Here is a 23,700-nt window from a genome sequence, read left to right as displayed (position 1 = left end):
TGCCTGCCGATGCAGGGGACACGGGTTCGAGCCCTGGTCTGGGAGGATCCCACGTGCCGTGGAGCAACTAGGCCCGTGAGCCATGGCCGCTGAGCCTGCGCGTCCGGAGCCTGTGCTCCGTAACAAGAGAGGCCGCGACAGTGAGAGGCCTGTGCACCGCGATGAAGAGTGGCTCCCGCTCGCCACAACTAGAGAAAGCCCTCGCACAGAAGCGAAGACCCAACACAGCCAAAAATAAATAAATTAATTAATAAACTCCTACCCCCAACATCTTCTTAGAAAAATTTTTTTTTTCATTTAAAAAACACACAAAAAAACGCAGGTCTAATGACCAAGTTACCTGGATGAGAGGTCAAATTTCCTGCATGGAAAAACTTAGAGACTGACTCCAAAAGTTGACTTCTTGAAACTCTAAGCACCAAACTGTGTTCTCCCTAATCACACCCGGGCTCTGCTATAGAGACCACTCTGGCCTCAAGGGCAAGGATGATTCCTAGATCAGGACAGGTGGGGCTGAAGAGCAATCTAAGGATGGGAATGGACCCAGGGAGAGGACCTGCCCATTTCTATCACCACCTGAATCTTCTGGAATGTTCCCAGGCACCTGGGAGCATTTCCCTGGGGCGTCCCAGCAGGTTCAGTGATGGTGCCACCAGCCCCCTCCTGGCTGCCCGTGAGCAAATGGATCCTTGGGCTGAAACACGAAGCAGTCATTTTTAGCACCCAGGGAAGGTAACGGGATCAGAGCTTGCAGGGATACATTACCCTTTCTGCACTCACAGAGCTGATATTTATTGCAGGATGTGAATGGCATCCTGCCAGGGCAAGGTTCTTAACTCCTCCTCCTGTCACGGCTCTCAAACTTTTAGTCATCAGAGTCATCTGGAAAGCCTGTTAAAACCCAGATTACTGGTCCTCAGACCCAGAGTTTCTTATTTAGGGCCAAAGGATTTACCTCTCCAACAAGCTCCCAGCAATGCTGAGGCTGATGGTCTGGGGACCCCACTTAAGAAGGTCCCAGGGGATCCTTGCTTATCCTGAAATTCCATGCACAATCTATGCGTATGAACCTGTGTGTTTTTGTCCTTGAATGTGCTTCATAGCTTTCATCAGAATCTCTGAGTGAATCAAACCACAACAAACAAAAGCCATTAACTTTAAGAACATTTACTAATGCAAAATACACAGAGAAATGCTGACCCCAAAGAGAGAAGGATGTGCCATGGTATAGGAAGTGTAAACTCACTGGACAGAGCAAAGTCAGTTCCACAATAAGTGTTCAGAGTTGCTGAGTGAGAGCTGGGTAATGGTTGATAGGCACAACTGAAATAGAGAGATTTGGATAGGAATTAATATTCTCACCTTACAGGAATTTATTTTTAATTATAGATAATTATGCTGAATTACAACAAGATGATTTGAAGAATTATGCTAATTTGGGAGTAATGAATTAGCATGAATTACTGATGCAATCTTTAAAAATGAAACCTATCAGTCAACACTGGATCAGCAACAGACAAAAGGCTATGATCTGGGCTTCCCTGGTGGCGCAGTGGTTGAGAGTCCGCCTGCCGATGCAGGGGACACGGGTTCGTGCCCCAGTCCGGGAAGATCCCACATGCCGCGGAGCGACTGGGCCTGTGAGCCATGGCCGCTGAGCCTGTGTGTCCGGAGCCTGTGCTCCGCAACGGGAGAGGCCACAACAGTGAGAGGCCCGTGTACCGCAAAAAAAAAAAAAAAAAAAAAAAAAAGGCTATGATCTGACATTATTATTGTACAGTATTATAGTTAAAACCGGCCTTCAACCTAGCCTTTAAGAGCCCCCATGGAGCAACGAGGTGCCGATACCTGTGTCTCCCTGTGGAGCCAAGTGAAGGTCTATATCCCTTCAGGTTGCCCTCCCCATTGGCTGGCTCTCAGACCCCTTGTTTTTAGAGGTAGTGGAACACAACACCTTGTGTTCAGTCAGACCTTGCTTCAAATACCAGCTCTGACCTTTACTAGTTATACGACCTTGAGAAAGTTACTTCCACCTCTCTGAGCCTCAGTTGCCTCATCTGTAAAACGGGAATGAGAGCCTACCACACAAGGCTCTTCTGATGATTAAACGATATGATATGTAAAATCTCTGACAGTGAAAATTCAACAGATGGTCATAGAGATCAGGTCTTGCCTTGGACCAGTGTTGGTAGCAGAATCACATATGGCTGTTATGCTTAGAAACTAGCACCTAGCCTTCCAACGAGCCCTTCCAGACCCAGTTGTGTTTAACAGGACATAGCTGTCTGCCTAGTTTTCATATAACTAACATTTCATGAGGGTTGTGGCTCACAGTCAAAGGATGGTTCCTGAGCTTGCAGGTGAAGTAAGGTCCTTTAGTCAGTGGGAGAAAGTGCTGGGCTTGCTGACTAAACGTCTGCCCGATGTGTATTCTCTCTCCTGAATCTGAGAGACCACAGACTGAAGACAACAAAGGAGGGTGAGCAGAGGGGAGAAGTCGATTACAAATGTCTCCCACGCAGTGACTGCTAATTTCTATAGCAAGAAAGCTGACGACTGGCTACCTTACTCAAAGTGAAAACACCTCATGAAGAAGGGGAAAAAACCCAGTATTAAGCACCATCTATGAGTCAGTTTTGCTTGCATATGATTACATAATGCCCTTTTCAGAGAGGAACAAAACAGAAAAATATTGCCCAAGTTCATAGAGCCCGTAACTGGTAGAGTCTGGATTAAAACTCAGATCTGTCTTACTCCAAATGTCACATGCTTTCAGTTAAATCATACTGTCTTTACCAAGATAATTGACTTCTACTTCATAGCACTGCTATTTTAAATAGAAGAAAAAAAAAGATGGTAGGTATAGAAGCGGAAAAAAACAGAATGCACCTACAATAACTGCAAGTAAGTCAAGAAGAAAGCACCTCCCTCACATAACCAGAACAAAAATTAATGACCAAACACACAAAAGCACTTGACACAAAATACTTAATCTATCTCAGGCTATAAGACCTTTATCTCATCTGGAAGGCCAAGAGTTAACCAGGCTAAATGGCAAAGGCAAAGAGGTCAAAGGCCTGTTGAGGGCAGCAGAGAGTCAGAGCTTGATGAGCACCATGGGCCATGGAACTCCGGGCAGAGGTGGAAGCCAACAAAAAGCCTTGCCCGGAGAGACTTTATTGATAACGGAGAATCAATCTGGCTCTGTGCAAAGAGGTCAACCAAGGTTAGGGTAGACCTGGAGATGGGTCTTTGCATTTGGGTCCAGACAGGCATTTGCATTCCGGTCAGGGTGGCAAGAGGGGCTTAAGCAGTGAACAAACTGCCCTAGCAGTGAGTTCAAAGACCATGGATTGCTGATAGAGCTAGAGCCCTCGTGGTGTACACCTTGGGCATGAACATGCTCCACTCTGACGGGTGGGTTGGGCTTAGCTTGTATTCCCTCATAGCGAGAATATAGAGCTGGGTGGGCACTGTCCTATGAGGTTACTTGACTGGCCCCAGAAAGCATATGAGTTTGTGGCTCTTGATTTGAAATGGACGTTACCCCAGGAGATAGCTTTGAACTTGACAACACCCATCACTGAAATTTTAGATGTCATAGAACATGAGTGGAATTCAGAGCCTGCACAACAGAATGGGTCAACCACAGAGAAAATGTGACACACACACACACATAAAAAGAATAAAGACAATGTCCACGCTCTCACTCATACCTTAAATTTAAGGAGTACCTACCATAGGTTTGATCCTATAATCAGTCTAGTGAATGCAAGGATACATATGGCATGATCACTGCCCTCCAAAGGGCTGTGCAGTAGTGTAATTGGGGAAATGGGATCTGTATGTAAGGAGGTTTGTAATGCTGCCTTGGCATCTGTTGAATGCCAAGTAAGAGTGTCAACAATAAGGGATAGAGTTATGCTGAAGTTCAGCGTGGTCTGAGATGGCTTAGGCTGACTTCACAAAGAAGTAGAACATTAACTGGATCTTGGATAAAAGTTAGGCTTAGGTGGTTAGAACAATAGAAAGGAGGGTATTCCAAGAATGGGAAACTGCATGAGCTAAAGAGAGGTGGGAGGAAGGTATGGGGCAAGGTTAGGGACCGTGAAGAGATCAGTCTGTCCAAAGTGGTGAATTCATGTGGAAAGAGGAACATGCATCCAGGGATTCTAAGAAGAATCTCACTTTCAAATTTGTAAGACCATGTATGATTTTATATGGGAAAATATGGTTATCATATGCCACCACCCACTAAACCCTGACAAAGCCCTTGAAGCCAGGAAAGTAAGTCGTGTAAATTTGTAGATAATGCTTTCATTGTGTCTCTACCATAGTAGTTGGAACTCGGTAGGCTCAATGAACCAATACAATTTGTTCTCTGTACTTCGAGGGTTGTGTTCCTAACGAATATTTAGTTATCCAAAATCATATTAGGGCCTTAGGCTAAGTTTTCAGATGTGCAATTCCCAAGTTATTTTTTTCCTTTTGGAATTTAAAATATATGTATAAGAGCATAGCTTAAAAAAATTAAACATCATTGAGCAAATCCATCCACCTAGCTTAAGTGCGGTATTTCTTTTCCCCTTACTGTGTAAGGGCAGATTTCTCATATTTTCTTATCATTCACTGAGGGGCAAATAAATCACACAGCTTTTCCAAGCAGCTGTGTGGGGCACACTTGAGCATTGTTTTTACCTTAAGGATAGATGATTACTGGATGGTTTTAGAAGACAATTGTTTATAACTAATAACAGTAGATGTAACTCATTCTTCTTCATTGATCCCATCATATGCAAGTCTTGTTATAAGAGCTCTACTGTAACATAGAGAACAGAGTTGTGGTTGCCAAGGAGGAGGAGGGTGGAGATAAGATGGGTTGGAAGCTTGGGATTAGCAGATGTAAACTACTATATATAGAATAAATAAACAACAAGGCCCTACTGTATAGCACAGGGAACTATATTGAATATCTTGTGATAAACCATAATGGAAAAGAATATGAAAAAGACTGTATATATATGTATAACTGAATCACTTTGCTGTACAGTAGAAATTAATACAACATTGTAAATCAACTATACATCAATAAAATAAAAATTTCTTTAAAAAGCTCTGCTGTAGAAGAAATACCTGTGTTTGTGACTAAATACAAGAATGAATGAATGAATGAATGAATGAATACACGCAGAATTGTTGATGACCACATTTAAGATGTTTCTCAAAGTGTAGCAGTGAACCTCCTGTATCAAAATCAGCCAGAATGCTGATCTAAAATGCAGAGTTCTCCAAGGTAAGGCTCAGAAATACATATTTTAACAAATTCCTGGGTGATTCTCACAGCTCTGAAAGCTAGAATCTTTGCTGTAGAGTAGGGAGGGAGCAGACTTGGGGAGACATGGAAGCTGAGCTAAATAGTATCTGAGTAGATCCTGATTGTAGGAGGAGAGGCCAGGAGAGAAAACCCCAGTTATTCTCCTGAGGCTCCTGCAGGCAGGAGTACTCTGAATGTACGCTATGAGGGGGTGGTTTGCACAACTATATTTCAGCTTTAAAAATTAAGAATAAATTTAAGAAAAGAACTAAAAAAAAAGTAGAAAAACAGTGTTCAGTATATGACACTGAGACCTGCCTCCTGAGAATCAGACAAGTGAGGTGTCACATAACTGCGCAGATGATGACTGCTCCCAGGACAGTGTTGCTGCCTCAGGGTTTCCATAGCTCTTAGCATCCTTCCAAGAATGGACCAACACAGCCTGTTGGTATGGGAGAAGCTCCCCAGAGCAAGACAGAATCCCACAAGGGCAGGACATAGCAGCCAAAGACTGGATCCTAGGGGAGGAATAAATGGCTTGAATAAGTGATTTGCACTTCTATCTGTAGGTGACAAGGATCTCAGGACATTTGGTGTTTAAGATGAGAGCTGATATAGGCAAAAGGGTACTTGAGAAGATGAATCTGAGAAACGTGTACAGATTGGAGGGGACAGAAATCACAGGCAGGGAATTCAGTAAGAAGATCACTGCTAGGGTTTACCTCTTCTAGTTGGCCCCTTTCTTTTGATCGTTTTCATATTTCTTGCCATCCCTGATTATTTCCGACTGACCCTCTAAAGTGTAGAGATTCTGCCTTATCACTCTTTGCGTTTCCCATTATGTAGGGCACTGAACTGAACTGAGCCATCTCACTCTTCTAGTAATGAAAATATATTTTATTTTTAATTCAACGCAAATCATAGTTATCAGCGTTTTATTTTTTTATTCTTTCAACAAATATTTATTGGATACATAGTTCACGCTAGACCCTGGACTAAACACGGGGAAGAGAACGGTGAGAGATGTTACCTGTCGTGATGGGCAGTGCTCTCCACTGGGAGACAGACACAGAAGGCAAAGAGTGTGCCAGGGCATTTCAGGTGAAAATAACACAAGGAAAGAAGCAGAGATCCCAAAGAGAACTGTCTCCTCCATGGAGGTAAGTTCATGGTCACATGAGGTGGGGGGGCAGTGGCAGTGAATGAAAGGCATGACCCTGAATGCCCTGTAAAGGAGTTTTAAATTTAACCTACAGACATGAGGGAGCCATTGAAGGCTTTGAAGCAGCTGAGTTCATTGACAAGATCTGAGTTTTAGAAAATAAACTTTCTAACAAAGCACAGCATGAACTGGCAAAGGTAGACTCTTGAGACAGGTATACTTTTCCTTGGAGCGTCACTGCCATAGTCCAGGTGAAAGATGATGAAGCTCCAAATCAAGGCGCTGATCTGAAGAGGCCCAAAGGCCCACAGAGGAGATAAAAATCTGTAAGGCTAGAGAAGGAGCTGAAAAATGTCCCTGCCCCGATGACCACATGGACCAGAGAATGCCGTTAATTACACACACCACAAGGAGGAAGAATCTGTATGAAGCAGGCTGACACATTCGGTTCTAACTCATGCATCACACTGCAGTTAGAGCATCCCATTGAACTCACCGACTTGGCTACAGCCCTCCGCTGCTCTGAGCTCTCCCGTGGACCAATCTTACTCAACGGCATCAAGTACCAACTCATTACCTCCTAATCCAACCAACATTCATTGAATGCCTTCTTTGTGAAAGTCATGGCAGTAGGTGATTTCAGGGAAGGGTGGATACATGGTGAATTAAGATGTAGCTCCTGCCTTTCTGAAGCCCACAAGCTGAGTCATTAATGTATTCATGTTTCCCATGAGCCAGACCGTGGGCTGAGCACGTGATACACCAGGTCAATCAGTTATAGTGCCAGCAAATCCACATAGGGAGGCGAATCACGTGTTGACGCGGCTCTAAGACTAAAAATGACTCTTCTAACTCACAAGTGCAAACGTTAGTTCAATCAGACCATTTTATTTTTCTCATTTATTGTGTTTAGAGAGGGGAAATTTATCATTTTAAGCATAAAATGTCGCCCTTATCTATTTTATGTGGAGAGATGACACGTAACTATTTTATTTGAAAAAAACATTCTACCGTTCAAAAGTGAAACGTAGCCTGACAGTTTAGTAACCAGTAGACTAAAACCTGGAGCTTCCCCATCACCCTGGACAACAACAAAGGGCTGATATGTCACTTGCCACTATGACAGAACCACCGTACAATTTCCATACAATTCTGGGACTCAACCCCGGCTTCGGACATCTTGGTCCAGGCATAATAGGAGTGTCCACAGGATGCAAGCACAGCTGCCTAATTCAGTTTTAAAAATTTAATCACCCAATTTTTTTTTTCCCCTCCAAGACACCAGCCAAGTGTTGGACTGAATTTTTTCCAGAGAATTTATTGGTTCACATCATGTAGATAAGAACTCTGTGTCCAAAGAACTTGGAGTTTCAGAGCGATGTGATGATGTAATGAGACATTTGACCAAATTCCATCCTGGAGTTGACGATTCCACCCAAACGGAGAGGAGTGCCTGCTTCTGGTTTGAACTAGTTCTCGAGGCAGCGGAGCCTGGTACAAACATCCCTGGACCAGGGATGTGGCTATTGGGATTTTTTTCCTTGCTCTGCTATTAACCAGCTGGGCTAACTCTCATAGGTTTCCTCAGCTATTAGTGAACTCTTTGAACCAGTTGATTTCAGTGGCTCCATTCAGCTTTTGAAATTTGACAATCCCAAGAAACGTCTCTTAAAGAACTCTTCTCCAACTTTGCCATTCTGAATAATCAGATCTGGTCCCGCTGAAATTTCCTGTTCTCAGTAATTACAATTAAGTGGCAGAAATCTATGGCATAAAAAATCAATCATAGAGCAGTAAGGATGATCAAATTGAACCAGATGGTGACAAGATGAACGAACAGGAGAAATTTCTTCATTTCCAAAGCCCAGTTTCAAGGGTTTGCAGGCTCCTTGAACTTGGGCGATTACCACAAGTCATTAGTCGTTTCTGCAAGCAGGGCTCAGCATTAGGCTCGGCCTGGCTTTGAAAGGCTCCAGGCTGGTCTGAAATTTCATCTGGAGCCTGATCAGAAATATACTGTGGATGGTAGTGAGATCTACCTCTTTCTGTGTTTGAGGACAAAGAGCCTTCTCACAACTGGGTAGGAAGAAGGCTTCCAAATGCAGATGGAGCAAGTCAGGGCCAGAGTATCTGTCCTGTCTGCTGTCAAGCTAAGAGGGAGGATATTAGAAAGAAAGAAAGAGAAAGGAAGGAAGGAAGGAAGGAAGGAAGGAAAGAAAGGAAAGGAAAGGAAGAAAAACCTGCTAAAGGTCTCCTGCTGTTTGACTGTGCCTTACCCTGGCTAGGAAGGAGGAGGGTTTCATTAAGCTCTTCCCTTTGTGTCTGCATATCTTAGGGGGTAACTTGTCGACTCAGAAACTTTGGGTTAGAATGTGCTTTGTAAGCAGATCTGGGTGTTTGAAATCCTGGTGGAGTCTGGTCTCTGTCCTTCCTGTGTTTATCCTTAAATCCTCATTGGCCTCCCTTCTCTTTTTATTTGTAGTGGATTCAGGTCAATGGCTCAGGATCGAATTCTTTTAAAATTTGAGAGTAATTTCAGAGGAAAAAGAGAACCTTCGAGATTCTCTAAAATTTGCTTGTAGGAAGAAAGACATGTTCTGTCCTCCAGCCTATGGATGTTTGTGATTTTGCTTTACAAACTGGGTTTATTCCTTCTGACCTCTCACTCCAGCATGCTGGCCCTCTTGGGAACGGGAGTGGGGCCTTAGATCCCTGATAGAGACCTGACCCATACCTACATTTTCACCAAGGCTTTGGCCCACATGAAACTGTAGGGAAAGGTCTAATAAGGCACGTGAGTGTTTAACCAAACTCAAACAAATGATTAACTACAATGTGAGGAGAAAAACAATAACAGGAACCAACAATGGTACGAACACAGATGAATCATATGTCAAGCCTTGCTGATTGACGTCAGACGGGCTGCAAACGGTGTCTGACAAGTTAAGGACAAGGTGACCTCCAGGGTCAGATGCTCCTGCTTCTTTAGACTATTTTCCGTTTCCAGGTACCATCTCTAAAGGTGTGCAAACACATAGCAGAGGGGATTTTAGCAGGTTAGGGACCAAATTTCAGAAATGCTGCCCTAAAGAGATTTAGATTATCTGAATTTATTCTAAAGAAAAAAAAAAACTCTAACAATTTCAAGACTTCAAAACAAAAATTTATATTTATATTGATCACCTTCACCAAAACAATTTTTACTATTTCTACTCTGCTCTGTCCCTGTCACTCTTCCCTTTGTTTTCTTATGACACTCAGTACCACCTGACATGCCATAGACTTGTCTATGTCTGTCCCCCACCCCACTAGAATGTAAACTTTTTAAGAATAGGGACTTTTTTTTTTTTTGGCTGCGTGGCATGCAGTATCTTAGGTCCCCAGCCAGGGACTGAACCTGTGCCCTCTGCAGTGGAAGAGCGGAGGCCTAACCACTGGACCGCCAGGAAAGTCCCCAAGAACAGGGACGGACTTTTTTTTTTGCGGTACGCGAGCCTCTCACTGTTGTGGCCTCTCCTGTTGCGGAGCACAGGCTCCGGATGCGCAGGCTCAGCGGCCATGGCTCATGGGTCCAACCGCTCCACAGCATGTGGGATCTTCCCGGACCGGGGCAGGAACCCGTGTCCCCTGCATCGGCAGGCGGACTCTCAACCACTGCGCCACCAGGGAAGCCCAGGGATGGACTTTTTATGTTCACTGTCGTATCCCCAACATATGGATCACTGCCCAGCTCACAGAGGTATCAGTGAGTGAATGAATCTAATCAAACACCTATCTAAGGGCATTCAGTAAATGTTTGTTATGGGAATTAGTAAATAAAGGGATAATTAAGTCTAAAAAGAAGGAAGGAAGCAGATTAAGTGACCACCTATAAACAAGGTTTCAATAAATGTTAGCAAACAATAATCATCCTTTTTATTATTATATACTTAAATCACCTGTCCATGATTTTAGGTGACATATAACCAGGAGCTGGTTGGTCCAGAAAGGGGAAGCTGTGATGGCTGGGGTGACCGGCCCTCACTCCACATGGTTTCTTAGTCCCTCGTAGGCTAGCTCGGGATTTTTCTCATGAGAGCAGCCTACAGTAGGGTTCCAAGAAGGCAAGCAGAAGTACTCAAGGCCTCTTGTCCTCAAGTACTCTTGAGGCATAGGCTTGAAATCAGCACACCATCACTTGCTTCTGCTACATTTGGGTGGTCAGAGCAAGTCACAAGGCCAGCCCAGATTCCAGGGGCTGGAAAATCAACTCCACCCCCTGACGGGAGGGGCAACAAAATCACATTGCAAAGAACGCAGAAACAGAGAGGGGTAAAGACTTAGGGTCCGTTTTGCAATCTGCCACAATGGCATGTATTTATATTCATTTGATGGATTCTTCTCCACTTATTAAGATGAAGCCTATGTAACCAATGCACGGAGTTAAAAGGATAAATGAAAAAGTATGTGTTAACTTTTATTACAACCATATAAATATACATACAAAAGGTTAGAGGAGAATATACAGATATGATGGTTGCATAAGGAGGCAGCTATTTTTTAAAAACTATTCTGACAGCTTTACTGGAGAACGCAAACCTCACATCACATCTGCACGCAGCGTAAGCCACATTTCCTTCCTTCAATAGGATTTGGCTGAAGTACCCAGTGAATGAACAAAAGAGTTATGGAGAGAAAAAGCAAATGACCTATTTTTTTTTCCTTTTTAGACAAAATGTCCAAAATTCCACACCAGACGATTCAATGGGCAGAAGGAATTTAGTGTGACATAGTATGCTTGTTATTTCTAGGGAAAAGGAGTTACAGCGTTTAGAGTACAAAGCAGAAAACCTTTGCCTGTTAAAGTATTTCGTGCAGGAGTGAAACCTTTCATTGTGTGACTAAATCAATGGAGATTATCTCCTCAGTCGGAATTTCCTTCTGTCTGCATGTGTCCTCGTGGGGCATCTGTTCCTGCGTTCGGTTCAGTTGCTGAGTTCTCAAGTGAATGACCTGATTCAAGGTAATGCTGAATATTGGACTGAGGTTACTCTGTAGATATTGATGTCATGGCCTTTGACTCTATCTGAGTCATTGACCTCACTCAATGCCATGGGCTGACGTGAGCCACCAGTGGTGTGGTCCTCACTAGCTTGGAGTTTGTGATGCTGAGGTTCTAATATTATACAAACCTGCTCTTGGGTACAATTTCTTCAGGACTGCTTGCAAGAGGACTCACCTGTGGCCTGACTGGCAAACCGTGGTGTGTCATGGGAAGTTGCATGCGGGTTTACACTAGGGATGAACCCTCACATGGGGCCAAAAGGCACAGTTCTTATGGGACAGCAAAGGAAAACAGAATCATAGCAATTCACAGCTGGAAGGCGACTTAGCATCTGAGGAAAATCAGGTCCAGAGGCAGCGTGCTATTTGCATGTGCTCCTGCCCTAAAATGAGTTGCAGTGAGGTTTTTCCCAACCTCCTCTCCACTGTCCTGTTGCCTGTGAGGATTCTCTGTTCTCCTGCACACAGCAGAGGGCTAGGAGTACCAGCGCCTGAAACCGGCAGGAGGAGGATCACTCTACAGAGAGAGGACCACGTCTCTCCCCATTTCGCCTGCTTCCTGCTGCTCTCCAGAAGTATGACTCCAGGGAGATGTGTGAAAGCTGCCGGTCCTCCATCCTGTTGCAGCCTCTTGCCCACCCTTCCCAGATTCTTGGTTTAATCCTCTAGCCCAGGCTAGAACCTCTGTGTCCCCAAACCCTTTCCTCTCCGTTCAGAACAAAACGTGTGCTCAGAGACTCTTGCAAAGTGATGGATACCTTACTTATTTATTTATTTTTTAAAGATGATTTTGACCATTTTTAAAGTCTTTATTGAATTTGTTACAATGTTGTTTCTGTTTTATGTTTTCTTTTTTTTTTTTTTTTTTGGCCACGAGGCACATGGGATCTTAGCTACCCAACCAGGGATAGAACCTGCACTCCCTGAATTGGAAGGCAAAGTCTTAACCACTGGACCACCAGGGAAGTCCCTATACCTTCTATTTAAATCTCAAAGTGCGGACCTTCTTTGAGGGATTTGCATGGTCATGAGGATTGACCCTTAAGGAACTGGAACTCTGAGAGAGGAACCCACGGAAGGGGCACAGACACGTGCTTGGGAAGGTCTGGAGGCAACTTGAAGGAGTGAAGCAAGCCAGGGGGTGGGGTGAGGTTCTCCAACAGCCTCCTTTGCAATAAGGGTTTCGGGGTGACTGGTCGACACCATGGTCTGTGCCAGTTCAAAGAGGTTCAAAGGGGGCTTTCCTGGTGGCGCAGTGGTTGAGAGTCCGCCTGCCGATGCAGGGGACACGGGTTCGTGCCCCGGTCCGGGAAGATCCCACATGCCGCGGAGCGGCTGGACCCACGAGCCATGGCCGCTGAGCCTGCACGTCCGGAGCCTGTGCTCCGCAACGGGAGAGGCCACAACCGTGAGAGGCCCGCGTAAAGGGGACAGAGTCAGGGTGCGGCCGTTTTCTTGTCTTGGCCACAGACTCTTCACCCTCTGATATAAGAATCAGGCCATCCTTCTGGGGAAATTCTGCTGATAGTTTCTTCTTTGTTATTCTTTCAAAAGAAGCTGGAAGTCTGAGTTCTATATGAAATCTTCCGGTTCTTAAATGCTGGCAATTTCCTCCAGTGGTGGAATTTCTTTGGGGGGGGAGGGGTAGAATCATATCATCCGTGGGCTGAATCTGGCCCTCAGGATGCTCTTCTGTGACCTGTTCCCCCTTGGAGAAGGCGGTGGGATGGGGTGGAACAGAGCAGGCACCCTCCAAATCATAAAGTAGAGGAGGCTGATTGGAATTGAGGAAGTGTAGGATTCTCGTGTTATGTTTCTCAAAAGCAGACATGATTTTTTTTCTTTTTTTTTTTTTTTTTTTTTTGCGGTACGCGGGCCCTCTCACTGTTGTGGCCTCTCCCATTGCGGAGCACAGGCTCCGGACGCGCAGGCTTAGCGGCCATGGCTCACGGGCCCAACCGCTCTGCGGCATGTGGGATCTTCCTGGACCGGGGCACGAACCCGTGTCTCCTGCATCAGCAGGTGGACTCTCAACCACTGCGCCACCAGGGGAGCCCCAGCAGACATGATTTTTAAAGGCTGTGTGACCCTTCCTTAGTGAATGGCCACCCACATGTGGCCACCCACATAGGACCACGTGTGCCCTGAGCAGAGGGGTCAGGCGGCATGAGGCTGAAACATGCAGATATAGGGTCACCGTGCTGTCCAGGCTGCTCTGTGTGTGCCCACCCTCCAACCATTTCCTGGGTATGGAGCAGGAAATGGTCTTACAGAGATGGCCAGCAAGGAAAAACTGTGGAATCTCAGTGCTCTAAGCCACCTTAACAGACATCTGTGCAGCCCTGTTGTTTTACACAAATGAACTGAGCCCAGAGAAGGAGGGACCCCTTGCTCTCAACCTCACACAGCTGGTTTACGGCTGAACCAAGACCACAGCTCAGGGCCTTGCTCCCAGAGCAGAGTTTGTCTTAAATATCTTCCTTCTCCCTCACCCCCATCCTCACTCCACAGGGAGTTGTCCTAAAGGGTATCTGTGAAATGAGAAATAGGAAAAATCAAAGACAGCTTCCTTTCGGTAACACTGTAAGACTCTTCGTATCAAAAATTTCACCAGCTAGGAAAAACCACCTTTCTCAAATCATGCACCCCTATTTAGGGCTCAGAAAACAGAGACACCAAATCATTTTATGCTTTACTTAATTATGATGAAGAGCTTAGTAAGTGTATGTGTGTGACACTCTACTGGGCAATTTTATACACCCTACTGCTGTTATTACTCTTCATTATTATCTCCATTTTACAGCTGGGGGAACTGAGGCTTTAAGAAGCTAAGAAGTCTGCCCAAAGGCTCACCATTATTAAAGGACAGAGCTGGTACCTGACCCAGAGCCCTAACGTAATAAATATGGCCCTTATAGCTGAGCTTCACCCCTGACTCAACGTCCAAGAGACGTTAGCTTTCAACGGTCCAGTTCCCAGAAAACCTACTACCATCCTGCCATCTGGGGAGCTGCCCCAGTCTCTTATACAAAACACTACCCTGTGCCCACTTCATCACACTTTTTTTTTCCAGGCTCCAAAAATGTGATCTCTCTCATGATGCCAGTTAAGCAGAAATAACGGACTTCTACTCAATAGTTAACCATTCACCATGTATGGAAGAAAATCCTGGAAGGTTTGGTTCAAATACGAAAAGTGTCAGCTCCAAGGAAACTTCTTTTAATAATTCTCTGGAGGGGGGAAGTGTTCTAAGGAAGACTTCCTGCAACTTCAACCAAAATGTCATGGATTGCGTACACTGTAATGGCAGAGTGTCTTGATGCCAGAAGAATACACAAAGACAGAGGAGGTAAATTAGATTCATCATTTTGACACCTGAAAGGATGTCAAGAAACCTTTAACCCACCGATAATCAGGGGAGGGCGCTGTCACTGTGGATCGCTCAACCAGACTATGGGGTATCACATTAGCAAGCTGGCTGGCCTATTAGAGGCACGCAAGTCTTTCATATACTTGGTGCGGAAGTGGAGAAGCTTCAAAACAGTTTCCTTGTCTCTGACACACATCCAAATTTTTAATAGCAGCTAAGTACCTTACTAAGCAATTGAATAAAATAATGCATTCAAGCCCCAGAAAACCTTTTCAGACCTCTTTTTATCTCTACGTTTTACTGATGGAGAAATGGATTGTGATTCACATTTACAGACTGGGCACATGCCGTGCAATAGATTTTTTTTCTCTTTGTAAAACTCGAGCATTCCAAACTATTGGAGGAGTTAAGCGGTTTTTGATCCTTTTGAAACTAGCTGTCAGATTTAATCTGTGCTAAAGAGACAGAGGGCAAATGTATTCTGAAGCTCGTTATATAATTTACAGATTATTTTTGCAATTTATATTCCATCAAATAGGGTATATTAGGCTCTCAGAAAGCACGTAATGATCAATTAATTTCAGCAGAGCCATCCTGGTGGCACTTATGGGACAGACATGATTAGACCCTTTTCAAGCAGAGTCCCAAGGTCAAGTCATCAAATAGGACTGATTACATTTTCTAATGGTTTCTCCATGCCCATTAAAGAGCACCCAACTATTCAGACTCTCCTCCGACCATGACATTCAAAATTTGCTCGGAAGGTTCCTGACAAGCAAAAATGTATTCTCTAATCTTTAACCACATAAACAATAGCTAACCACTTGTAATTGAGTTTAAATTGATTTCAGGTGGCTTCAGAGAAAAGCAATTTCTACAACAGATTAACCTCTTAATTAAAGTATATTAAGAATACTGTCAGGTGTAGAAATTCTGCTACAGCAGAAAATTATACCTCATTGACATTCGTTTATGAAAGAACTGCTGCTCTATTCCCAGGTAACAGGTTACTTATTGGTGGCTCTTGCTTCACTAGGTCAACTCAAGCCTGACTCACCCTGTAGGCTCTCCGTCTTCTGCAAGGGACAGGTGTGGCGGAAGGAGGGGTGATGTAAAGTAGACACTGTTTATGGCATGATGCTGTCCTTCTACTTACGTCTGCAGAAAGTTACTTCTCTCCAAAAAGATGGAACCTTCTGGAAAAACCACAGACTCCCTCAAATGATCTGAGGGTTGACGAAAATCATGTGTCAGCCTCCACACCCACAGTGACCAAACAGGTCTCTGCCAGGTGTTCTTTGGTGCATCTAAGTAGACATCATCCCTGTCCTCCAAGTTCTTGCTGCACAGGAGCGGTCCTCAAATCAGCATCACTTTGGAGACGGTTAGAAATGCAGAGTCTCGGGCCCCTCAGGCCCCCCACCCCACCCCAGACCTACTAAATTAGAGTCACCATTTTAACAAGATTCTATACATCAGAAACACTTGGTCAGTTTGATGAAAACAACAACGGAACTGGTGTTGAGCATGATAGAGACCAAACAATTTCCTCTGCACTTTTTATTTTTCATCTCCCTTCTTTCAAGAACTTCCTGGCTTCCCGTATTTCCTATGCTGGCTGTGAACATCCCAGGTGAGCTCAGTCCCACTCACTCGATTCCAGCCCAGAACATGGGACATTTGGAGTTCCTGACTTGGGCTGAATCAAGCTTTAACCCTGTGTTGCCTCCATGGGCCTGGGACAACCTGACCTTGGTAGTTTGTTCTCTTGGCATTAAACCCACAGCTCATGTTCCTGCATTGGTCCCAGCCTCTGTCATCCTCAGCCTGGGGACTTTTTGCGGCTCTCTGAACTTGCATTTTTGATCTTGCCCACCTGGTCTCAAGACACCTAGCCTTACTTGTCTAAACTTACATTGTGGCATTGACTTCTAACCCGCCCCATAGGTGGCAGCCTCCAGCCCACCTCAGCGTGGCTTGTGGTCGTTCAAAGGAAGTCACACAAACATGCAACTGTGCTCAGCACCCAGGTATGGTTAGAAAAATTGGTTTAGCACAGCAAATCTCAGGCTTGACTACACACTAGAATCCCCTGAAGAGATTGAAATTTTCCAGTGCCAAGGGTCCCAGCCCAGATGAATTTAAATCAGAATCTCACGTCCTGAGCATAAATGTTTATAAAAGCTACGAGGTGATTCTAAGATGCAGCCAGAGTTAGGAGGCACTGGCTGAAAGAAACTTCCCCGCCCGGGCCACGCCCACCCCCGCTCCATCCTCATGCTTGAGTAACAATTTACTTCCTCTTATATTCCACTTAGCCTCTCCCCACCACCAGAGCATTTAGAAAACAGTGAATGAACAGTGTAGCGCTTCTGTGGGTCTCAGTGGGGGAAAGGCGAGGGAGGGGGGTAGGGAGGAAGGACATCCCTGGATTATCAATCACTTTGCTAAGGCTGTGCCGAGAGGCTTATCCAGGATGGAGGGTAAACTGACCACCCCAACCTCCCCCAGCTGAAGGTGCACGACTAGCTCAGAAGAATCAGAAAGTGAGAAAATGTAACCCGGTAATCACAACCACCCTCAAGCCTGGAAGAAAGCAGACGAAGCACCAGGGAAGAGAGTTAACATGATACGGCACATGTTTTCCTACTTGCAGACGTTCCAAAAAAGAAAAAAAACACTCCCACACTGTTGGCGCCCGTAAATGGCAGTTCTAACCTGTCCTGAGCATCCCTAAGTCTTGGAGCATCCGTAAGGTGGATGGGGCACCGGGCCATACAGCATGGGGTCTGACCACGCCCAAGATCTACAGGCTTTGGAGGAGGAAGAGGCAGCCCTGCCCCCATGCCCGCCAGGGCTCCGCCCCTGGGTGGGTCTGAGCCCACAGGGGAACCAGGTCAAAACACCTGCTGCGGTGAGGCGCCCCTGACGTGCTTCCTCGCTCACCTTTTCTTTCATGGGTCAAGAATTCATAACAACTGCCACCATGTGCTGGTTCTCTAAGTGCCATCCCCAGCCCAGCAGAGGATCTGCACCTGGGAGCCAGAGAGACATGCAAATTCTCCCGGGGAGGGTCCCGCCCAGACCCACTGAATCAGAAATTTTAGAGGGGGGCCCAGCAAGTTCTGTTTTAAGATGCCCTCCAGGTGGCTCTAACACACGCTCAAGTTTTTTTCGTTACTTAGAGCTTTCTTAGGTGTCTCCTCAGTCGTCTTTCGGATCCTGTCTGGAAAAGAGAGGGGATGGGGAAAATGCCGGCTCTCTATTCAGATGCCTGCGCCCTGGTGCCTGCGGGGCTTCCCGGCGGGTTCTCAGCAGTTCCCCTTCTGAACCTCTGAGCCTCTGTTTTCTAGGCTCCTGCCTGCCTGGATATAACCTTTGTCCGTTGAACCTCAGGGAGCTGCCTTATCCCTCCTGCCTGGTCCTTCCAGCTCTGCTTCCTCCTCTCGTAACGGTTGAGGCCCAGTCTCATCCTCTGGGCAGCAAAGACCCTGGGTGACGCGGCTCTGTTTGCCGTTCCTATCTGTCACCCTCCCCTGGCCAGCTACATTTAGTTAGCGACCAGTGGGTTGCTATTAGCAAATTCTTTTGAATGAAATAATTAAGGACTTTTGGTTTCCCAAATCCTTCTGCTTGTATGATCTCATCAGGTCGCTGTGACAGTCAAATAAGGAACTCAGGTGTTACCCCTATTTAACAGTCAGGGACACTGAGACCAATCCAGGTGATGGTCCAGTTAATAGGAGAGCAAAGACTGCAGTTCAGGTCTCTCAAACCCTGACTCCGTGCTCTTCCCACTGAGCTGCATTTCCCACACTCTTCATTCATCTCTCCAGTGGCATTTTCCACTCTCCCCAGTAGCACACCATCAACATTTTAGGCAACAGATTTGTAATCGACATTCACCTACAGCAGGTACTGGTTGAAACTGGACAAACAGCAAAGGATGTAGTCTGCCTTGTCACACGGGTGCGCTCAAAAGATTTAGCAGAAGATAAGAGGAGGGATGTTTGGGCCACACAGAGGGGTCACCTGCAGCCCTCGTGATTGATTTCTGGGGTCAAAGGATGCTCTGGTGATTGACAGAGTTGATGAATGGGTCAATCACTCCTGCAGTGGTTGAGAAATCAAAAGATTTTCAACTTGAACCTCTTGTTAGTTTACATCTACCTCTCATTTCTTAGGATGGTCAACCAACAAGGACCTACCGTAGAGCACAGGGAACTCTGCTCAATATTATGTGGCAGACTGGATGGGAGGGGAGTTTGGGGGAGAATGGATCCATGTATATGTATGGCTGAGTCGCTTTGCTGTGCACCTGAAACTATCACAACATTGTTAATCAGCTATATCCAATATAAAATAAAAAGTTTAAAAAGAAAGAATACATTTGGGTATTCAAGAGCTAAAGGGATTCCCTATATGATCCTCAGCTGCAAGCTCACTTCCCTGAAGGCCACGCCCTGCCTGGAAAGGTATTGATACTTATCTGCCAGCCTGGGTCTGCCTGGAGGTTAGGGGCTCAAGGCCCTGAGCTGGGTCACCTCCAGCGTCTGGTAGCAGTCTGGGTGGACCACTTACCACTTACCCAGATTCCCAGATTCTGAACTCCTCTCTTGGCCTCTCCATGCAAGTCCTATGTCCAGATTGCAGTGTGGGAACCAGACAGGTGCCTGTTGCCCCAGCCTCCGTGACTGAGGTCTTCACCTCTGGACATCCACCTCACCACCTCTCTGCCTGTGGGTGCTGCCCTGTGGGGACCTCTGCATTCTAAACTTGTCCAGCCTGTGAGGAAGCCAGACCCGGGGCCATGCCTTCTGGTTCAGCTGGCTAACTCAGACTCTGATAGCAGCTCTGCCTTTAAGACTCACATAAACCCCATTTCTCATATCGCCACCTGGCTTTCTGGCACCACACGCTCTCCAGACGACCCACCCCAAGCCCAGCCTGCCTCCCAGGGCAAAGTCTCCCTGGTCATTTGTGACCCATGATTCCTGTGACCCGGTACCATCTCTCCAGCTCAGTGGAGGGTCAGGTCTGCACTGGTCGAGCTGCCTCGGATTCAGATCTAGAGCATGGCTGGAGATGAACAAATGAAAAGAAAGAAATGAATATATGAAGAATGGATGGACCAATAAACTGCACGTGGAGAAAGTGGAAAACAAGCACAACCAGCACAGCCTCTGCTTTCAAACGTGAAGCAAAAAGGAATCCATCATCCCTTCCCCATGTCAGCTGACCCTGGATCCCGCAGGGATTTCTACACCTCCTCACAAGTGGTCTAAATCCTCTGTTCTTGTGAGAGGTCCCTGCACTTTCCTGAGCAAATGACAGTGAAGAGGATGATGCCGAGAGGATAAAATAAGAAGAAATAAAGGAAATGAGCAATAGAAAATAGCTTTTAATAAGCACTTACTTTGTGCCAGGCACTGTGCTAGACACTGAGCATGCAGTAGCCCCGAGATCCTTGCCTTAATCTCCTATAATAGTAACATCAGCCCTAGTGTTTGGGTGACAAAACTGGTGAAGCCAGAATGTGCTTCCAAACCTGTGCCCCTCACCACCATGTGAGGTTCCTTTTCTCACAGGCACTGGGTTCTCTGTTCTGAGGCTTAGTTCACTCCTTCGTTTTGGTCTCAAGAAGTGGTGGCTTGGTTGGCCAACCCCCATCATCACCATATGTGATGTTTCTACCTATAATCTTCTTTTTTTTTTTTTTTTTTTTGCGGTACGCGGGCCTCTCACTGTTGCGGCTTCTCCCGTTGCGGAGCACAGGCTCCGGACGTGCAGGCTCAGCGGCCATGGCTCACGGGCCCAGCCGCTCTGCGGCATGTGGGATCCTCCCGGACCAGGGCACGAACCTGTGTCCCCTGCATCGGCAGGCGGACTCTCAACCACTGCGCCACCAGGGAAGCCCCTATAATCTTCTTTTGATTAAATTATAGCATCCATATAATCCCTTGAAGTGTTGAAAAATGAAATTGACCAGCTAGGTCCATTAATTTCAGCTCATGTGTCCTGGGAAGAAGTCTGAACTTGGGTCCCATTCACTGCCTTGACGATGTGACCTTGAAAACCACCGGCCATCTCTGAGTCCGCTCTCTACCATTCTATGCCTCCATAGTGCTGTTCAGAAATCAAAAGAGCTATTGATTTAGGAGCACTCTATAAACTGGAAAACACTACCAAAAGTAAATTATTATTACATCCAAAGAGTAGTTCAACTCTTTTTGTTCTTGCTGAATTTACTAACTACCTAAGAGTCAGGAAGGGAGGGAGACAAGATCTTTTATGGCTGGGCTCATTCCAACAACAGTACTTTCCACAAACAACCATTAAGGTCTTAACATGAGCCAGGCACTTTTATAGATCTTTTCTCTTTTCAGAGACAAGACATTTATGACCAAGTTACTTCTGCATCTTCTCGTATTTGGGCTGTGGACTAAAGCCGGGGAGCTGGACCTGGCTAGGTCAGTTAACTGGATTCGGACACCGTGGTTGGACTCCACCAGCACCCAACTGTCCTCATCCTGCCTCAGCTCTTTGCCACATGTGCATCTGTGCGTGCTTTTTCACGGAGGCCATTTTGTCACACGGATTCCCCGCAAGAGAGTGACGATGAATCACAGGAGCTCCGTCACCCTGTAAGAAACAGCTCCAAACACATGTCCTGCCGAGCATGAGTCAGGCTAAGTGCAGACTTAGAGGCAGTCTCCTTCCCAGCTTTCTACATTTTTCCGTCTAGCTTCTCTTCCTGGGTTTGTTTTGCCTTTAGGTTTTCTTTTCTTTTTTTTTTTTTTAACTTTATACCTAGTTTTTTTTTTTTTTTTTTTTTTTTTTTTGCGGTACGCGGGCCTCTCACTGTTGTGGCCTCTCCCATTGCGGAGCACAGGCTCCGGACGCGCAGGCTCAGCGGCCATGGCTCACGGGCCCAGCCACTCCGCGGCATGTGGGATCTTCCCAGATCGGGGCACGAACCCACGTCCCCTGCATCGGCAGGCGGACTCTCAACCACTGCGCCACCAGGGAAGCCCTATACCTAGTTTTTGATACTTTCTGCTAAGTGCCTTGGCTAAGAAAGAGGCAGCATGAGTATTTTTGGAGAAATGCATTCAGTGTAAATACAGTATAGTATTACTATATTTTATATAGTATATTTATACTATATATAATATATAAATATATATTACATTTATTTATACTGTATATAATATTTATACTATATTATATGTCATATAAATAAACCCATGATAGACAGTGGTATTTCTCCATTTCTTTTAACTAAACATACACCAGAAATTTTTTTTTTTTTTTTTTTTTTTTTGCAGTACGCGGGCCTCTCACTGTTGTGGCCTCTCCCGTTGCGGAGCACAGGCTCCGGACGTGCAGGCTCAGCAGCCATGGCTCACGGGCCCAGCCACTCCGCGGCACGTGGGATCTTCCCAGACTGGGGCACGAACCTGTGTCCCCTGCGTCGGCAGGTGGACTCACAACCACTGCGCCACCAGGGAAGCCCCAGAAACTTATTTTTAACAGAAACTTTTTATTGAGATATAATTCCAATACCTTACAATTCACTCACCTAAATTACACAGTTCGTTGGTTTCTAGCATGTTCACAGAGTTGCACAACCATCAGCACAGTCAGCATTAGAACATTTTTATCACCCCAAAGCAAAACTCCATACCCATTGGTGGTCACTCTCCATATCCCCCTAAACTTCTCAGCCCAAGGCAACCAGTGAAATACTTTCTGCCTGTATAGATTTGCCTGTTCCAGACACTTCATATAAATAGAATCATCTAATACGTGGCCTTCTGAGACTGGCTTCTTTCACTTTGGCATAATGTTGTCAAGGTCCACCGGTGTCAATGTTCCCAGTAACTTTTGCATCTCTTCAGTTAGGAATTCAGACTCATGGTTGCTTCTCATGGAACTTTGTATTGTCTTTGCTTCTCTTGGAATAATAATAATAAATAATAATAAAAGTATCCTTTAGTGGGCGCCTATATACATATTGTCTCATCCTCACAACAACCTATAAGGGAGTTACTATGGTCACTATTTCTCAAGATAAGAAACCAAGAAATGTCATCATGCTCATTAGTGATAGAGTCGGTATCCTAACTCAGGTCTCTGAGTCTAAATCTGTCTCCTCTGCCTCACACAGTAAGTCTGTCTTGGAAGATGAGTCCTAGTTATTACCAGCAGCATCATAAACACCTTCAACATGTTTCTGAGTCTTGAAACCCAGTGATGGTCCATGGCTGTGGCTTGGACTTGCACCAGAGGAACAGACAAGAAGTTCCTTCAAATGAAACACCCAGAGACATAGCCTAGGCAGGAAATGATGCGGGATGCACCACAGTCAAGACCGTGGGACTCCAGAGTCCAAAACAGACCCAGCTTCAAAACCCAGCTCTTCCACCTTTTAGTCGTGTGTCCTTTGAGCAGTTACTTTCTGAGTCTTGATTTTCCCACCTGTAAAATGGGGAGAATGTTTCCTACTTTGTGGAATTTGTTACGGGAATGAAATAAAAAGGTGAGGGCTTAGCATGGTGCCTAGTACAAAGTAAATGCAGGAGAACATTCACCACTACTGATTATGATCACCGCCTTAGACAAAGATGGGATGGCATTTTGTCAGTCATCCAGGAAGCCCACACTCATGGCCTCTGCACACTCACACACACACACACACACACACACACACCCCAGCATAGTTTGGGAGGTGAACTCCCCACTGGCCTTCTATGATCATACCTGAAGTACCTTGTTATAAGGGGGAAGGGTTTAAATACAAGAGGGAAT

This window comes from Hyperoodon ampullatus (genome assembly GCF_949752795.1).
Source record: "Hyperoodon ampullatus genome assembly, chromosome: 16".
NCBI lineage: Eukaryota > Metazoa > Chordata > Mammalia > Artiodactyla > Ziphiidae > Hyperoodon > Hyperoodon ampullatus.
This window is presented reverse-complemented; position numbering follows the sequence as displayed.